The sequence below is a fragment of the Pseudophryne corroboree genome, chromosome 1 (genome assembly GCF_028390025.1).
Source record: "Pseudophryne corroboree isolate aPseCor3 chromosome 1, aPseCor3.hap2, whole genome shotgun sequence".
Taxonomy (NCBI): Eukaryota; Metazoa; Chordata; class Amphibia; order Anura; family Myobatrachidae; genus Pseudophryne; species Pseudophryne corroboree.
In genome coordinates, this window is record NC_086444.1 from 375,535,835 (window position 1) to 375,541,335 (window position 5,501).

Consider the following 5,501-nt stretch of genomic DNA (forward strand, 5'->3'; position numbering starts at 1 on the left):
TTTTGGTTTTGTTAACATATGGGTACAAACAGGTGAAGTCAAAATAGTGAATTTTTTCATCACAGCCTGTTTTGTGATACAGCTTTATGGCGTTTGTGCGCCCGCCATAAAGAGCATCACGCGGCTCCAAGGGTTCGGGTAATTCTTTGCCCTTCAGAAAAGCCTGTAGATCCGCATCAGAATCTAGCATAGACTTCCATTCACAACCCCAGATTTCACGTATCTGAAATCCACAACGTTTAAGGTAGTGCAACTTTACCTGCGTCTTGTGGTGTAATTGACCGTAGGTCGTTTTAGTCAGTTTGTTTTTATCATCGGCGTTGTAACAAGCACCACAGCCGTGGTAAAAACAACCTTGGAATTCAAATGCAGTGGGTGTTCCGTTAATCACGGCGTAACCATCCAGGCTGTATTTACCAACTTTTTTCTCGCCCCCTTGTAAAGCGTGTCTTATACTCACACCTTCTTTGTGTTCTATGTACATTAACCACTGTATGGCTGGCGTTGAGTAACGCTTCTGAGTCTTGTGATAGTTATCACCCGGTACAAGGGCCAGTGTCTTTTCCTGTAAAAATTTACAACGGTACATGGCCATGCATACGGAAGCCAACGTGACTAATTGAAAAGCTTCGATGTGACGTTTAACCACAACCTTTTTTTTCTTCTTTGTTATTAGAAATTCCTGTTCTGTCATGGCTATAACAGCCGATCTGAAAGCATCACAAGCTTTTTGTAATATTTTCACATCTTCTTTACAATATCGTACAAGCTCTTTTTGAAAGTTAAACGGTTTGTGTACATGCTGTTTATACCAGGCTGTAAACTCAGATAATTCATCAGGCATCATGTATTGTGGACCAAAATACTCTATTGATGGCATAGCGCCTATGTAATTTTGGTTATCAGCTGTGTTAAAAAAATGTGGGAAATAACCTTTGGTACCGTCAAACCCCATCGCCTTTGGTAACTTGCTAAGCCGCATGGGTAAAAAATTTAAAGAGTCGATAAATCTTATCTTCAAATCTTTTACCGTGATGCACATTATGTTGCCGCCTCTAGATAATAATTCCATCTTTAATTTCTCCTTAATCAGCTGGCGCAGCACAAAATACGCATCATAGCGACCTGCATTATGGGCTATGAATGTGTAATGCTCAAATTTTGGTTTCATGAACGTCTTTACAAAGTCTTCGATACACGCAACACCCTTAAACTCCCAGTCTTTCTCCCCCGTTAATGTTAAAGCGTAACAGTAGTTTGGTATGTGCACACCTGTCTCCTGCATACACTCAAAATCATAAAAGATGTATTTCTTTGTGGGCTCTTCCGGCTTGATGGTTTGTATATAGCACAAATGGTTCGAAAACCCATCAACGAACACCTTACAAATGGGGCACTTTAGGCCTCGGCAGTTATGATCTGTTCGCCTGTAGAGACAACACTTGTCACAATATACATGTTCAAGACAGGATATTTTGTGATCAAGAGCTAAAGCTTTGTGTAGCTCTAAGCACTCGTTTGATCGACAAAATACCCTACACACCGAACACCTTAAAGCCGTCACACCATCGTCAATACAATCCGGCCTGTTACAAGCCTTACAAAAGAAAAGACAATCGTGATTATTTCTATGATGGTAAGCGCTATGACAACGGATGCAATAATATCGGGCTCCAAGAAACGCTTTGATATCGAGTATCCCATAAAAGTGACAATCGTGATATAGCACAAACAGCGTGTCTTTGTAACGACTGTCCGTACTGTAGTATTTCCAATCCCCTTGACTGTAATAGAGGAGGTTGATCGAAACATTTAAATAATTTTCAAAAATTGCAACATCGCTAAAGCTGACCGCTTTATCAAGCGGCAGATTCAAAGCTTTATGTAGTTGGATCGCTCTCTCCTGTATTACATGATCATTGGCATTGTTACCTTTATCCAGAAGTTTACAGACGCTAGCGGCCAAACACAGGTTATTACCTATGCGTCTGAAGTCATAGAGATATCTCTTTCTTTTATTTATTATTAAACTTTGGGGCAGGCGTTGTAAACTCCTCCCAGTCAAACCAGATCCTGATCTGTTTCTAAAAATACTGATCACAAATCTTAAGCCTGTGGATAATAAGAACTCAGCGTTACTTTGAAGCGTGTTTGTAATCTGATTAAAAAAACTGGCAGCGTCTAATGTTTCTTGCGGCTTACGATGCGAATAGATGGCGTTGTGTAACCCACCCCCCTCCAATCTAAGCTGAACGCGGTCGGCAGGATCCACGCCCGCAAGGACACCATCGAGCATGGCCTGTATAGCCGTATGAATGGCTCGAACCCCCTCTACAAATGATGTAACCCTGTCCAAATTAACAAACCGATAGTGATTGTGGTACTCAACGGCTCTGAAATACGGTCGTTGTCGTTCATAACTGTTAATCGCCTCCAAGTATACATGTTGCCGACCTTCGTCATTACCGGGTGACTCAACACTGCCTGCATCATCATATATGGGGCTTGCAATGCGCTCAATATTGTCAGCCTGTGATTCGTCATTCGGTAATGCTTGGGGTGGCGATTGATCTAAATCTACATACATCGCACTCTGCTTCCCGCCTACCACATGTTCCCTGTGCCGCTTGCGCTTTCTCAATCTGGTTAATGTTGTTACAGCCTGTTTCACCTTTGCAGGTCGGAATAACTGTGAGATCTTGTATGTTAAACAAGGTTTAATTCGTGGGTTTTTTTTACAGGCATTTAAATTTAAAACACGTTTCAAACCATTGCCTAGCATGCCTAGTCACGGCTCAGTTTCATTTATTTCTGCAAAATTATGTATGTTGGCTTTAATAAATTCAGTTGTCTTAACCGACCGATCTATGTATTTTGACATGACATTCATATACGTCTCAACAACTTCTTTAACAATGTCTTGTTTACATTTACAACCGTGGCTCACACTTTTAATGTGTTTTAACAAATATCCGGCTTTTACACCCATGTTCTCAACATCTTCCCGTATCTTACCCAACAACGCGTAAAATTGTATTTCAGCGTCTTGGCCTAATTGTTCTGAATTTTGACATTCATCAACTATGTCGGGCTCTATCCCTCGCGCCGGTGCACAAGCATCAGCCGATGCGTGTACCATGGCTGTCGTTGTAAAAATATTGGGCATTGATGTTACACAATCAACCGTTGTAGTATTACCAGGTATTCCTGCAACGGCTGATAATACTTCATCAGAACTATTCTGCGGTTCTTGTGTCGTTGACTCTACACAGTTTGTAATAAGCTCTTGCCCATTTATGTCATCAATATCTGATATCACAGGATTACCAGCTATGTGTCTTGTTTCAGAGCAATCCTGTGTATCGGGAATAGTGATGACATCGGATTGTGACAACTGCTTAACATTACTTCTTGAGTTAATATTTGATAACAAACCAATGCCTGCTATGTGCCTTGTTTCTGTTTCAGAACAAACCTGTGTATCTGGAATTGTGATTACCGCTGATTGCTGCAATTGCTTAACATTACTTCTTGAGAGACGCGATGCCCTCTTAACCTTTACAGTCTTTGTATTACCAGCGACATCCCGGTCTGCAGTGTTAAACGCTGTGTGTTTTGATGTTACAGCAACATCATTACTTACGCATGATACAGTTTGTAACGCGATCCTTCTCCGTTGCGGCTTATCATTTTCGGAATATGACAATTTTCTTTTCAGATCTGTAAATGCTGAATTATGACTTCTCTCATTCGTTCTTGGTCGAGCAGGCCTTCGTTTGTTCGGGTTGATACAACCGTTATGCACCACCATAATCGATGACCTAGCAACGTCCTTTAGTCTGTTATGTACAATTGCCGGCGTTACGAATTGATGGTTCTCCGTTTCAGCGATTGCTGTGCGTTTTGATGTTTTCCCGCTTGTACTAGGCCTGTGTATTTGCGCGCCGGTATCACGGCCTGTTGGTATCGTAGGATCATATCGCCTTGCTACAGCATCATCTGTAATACATATATTATAAAATAAATATAAACGTTGATGCGCGTAAATCAGCATTTAAATCACAGCATAACAATATAACATATAACAGTGTTTGATTACACACCTGCTGTTGCGAAATGATGGTTCTCCGTTTCAGCTGCGGCTGTGCGTTTTGATGTTTTCCCGCTTGTACTAGGCCTGTGTATTTGCGCGACGGTATCACGGCCTGCTGGTATCGTAGGATCATATCGCCTTGCTACAGCATCATCTGTAATACATATATTATAAAATAAATATAAACACCGATGCGCGTAAATCAACATTTAAATCACAGCATAACAATATAACATATAACAGTGTTTGATTACACACCTGCTTTATATTCGAATGTTTTAGCCCGACCCCCTGTCGCGTGGGGGGAAAACGGTCGCTCATCAACAACACTGCTGGTCTCTATAGCGGCGTTGTGACAATATTCAGGTTTGTTCAATATGTCCCGTAGAATACCGTCAGCCGTCGCATCATCCATTTTTGTGGAATCTTTAGCCGGTGAAAAATGAAAAAAATAAATATTACATACGGTATAAAATTAGAACATGAAAAAGAGATGCATTATTGAGAATATAAAGTGTGTACAGTTGACAACAAATCAGCACAACTGTACAAGGTTTATTTTTAATTCTTTAGCCGTGGAAAAATAAATAAATAAATAAAACTAATAATAAAAAATAAATAAATAAAAAATAAATAAAAATATCATGTTACTCACAGGCTGGAGCCAATTCCAAAATATTAGTAAAATCGGGTATAATGCTGAAATCTAAACCAAATGGGCTATCTTCAACCGAATCGAAATTCTCTGTATTTGTGATTACTGTCAAATCGGGGGAAATAAAAATGAGAAAATAATAATTATTTAATAATTACTATTTAATAATTACTTATCAATGTATCCAGACTGTTGTACGTTCATACTATTTAAACTTTTAAAAATAAGTAAAAATGAACAAATTGTAGACCTTGACTATAATTTCATACTATTTAAACTTTAAATATAAATAAAAACGTGTCAATGGCATTTATAGACATAGCTTACCATGGGTCGTTTGATAACTTGGCAAATCATCATCGGATTCAGATGTACACATGTTGATGTTCTGCATTGTCTGTCTCTGAACCAATAATGAAAATGAGATACGATTAATATCTGTCAAACGATTTAGATGAAATACTGTGTCGGTGCATTCCCAAAATTAACCACTAGATGGCGCTATTACCACATATTTAAATAACCTTCAGGCAGTCACATTAATTAAAGCCAAAACAAATGCCTGGTGATCGACACATATTTAAACAACATTCAGGCAATCATATTAATTAAAAACCAAAATAAATGACTGTTGTTCGTGTGATCAACTAGCCTGCGCGTTTTATCATACACAATATTAATTAATTTAATCAATACTAAACGGCTCCCAATGGTACTTACTAACAATACTAAGCGGCTCCCAATGGTACTTAC

At 39.2% G+C, this 5,501-nt stretch overlaps 1 long non-coding RNA gene across 1 annotated transcript; it reads right to left on the minus strand.

The window, feature by feature from the left end:
* Nucleotides 1-4,372: 4,372 nt before the first annotated feature.
* Nucleotides 4,373-5,267, minus strand: LOC134885894 (uncharacterized). Its single transcript, XR_010170048.1, has 3 exons — nt 5,076-5,267; nt 4,749-4,853; nt 4,373-4,519 (listed from the first exon to the last, which is right to left on the minus strand). It is a non-coding gene; the product is annotated as an uncharacterized LOC134885894 (long non-coding RNA).
* Between the last annotated feature and the right edge of the window lie 234 nt (nt 5,268-5,501).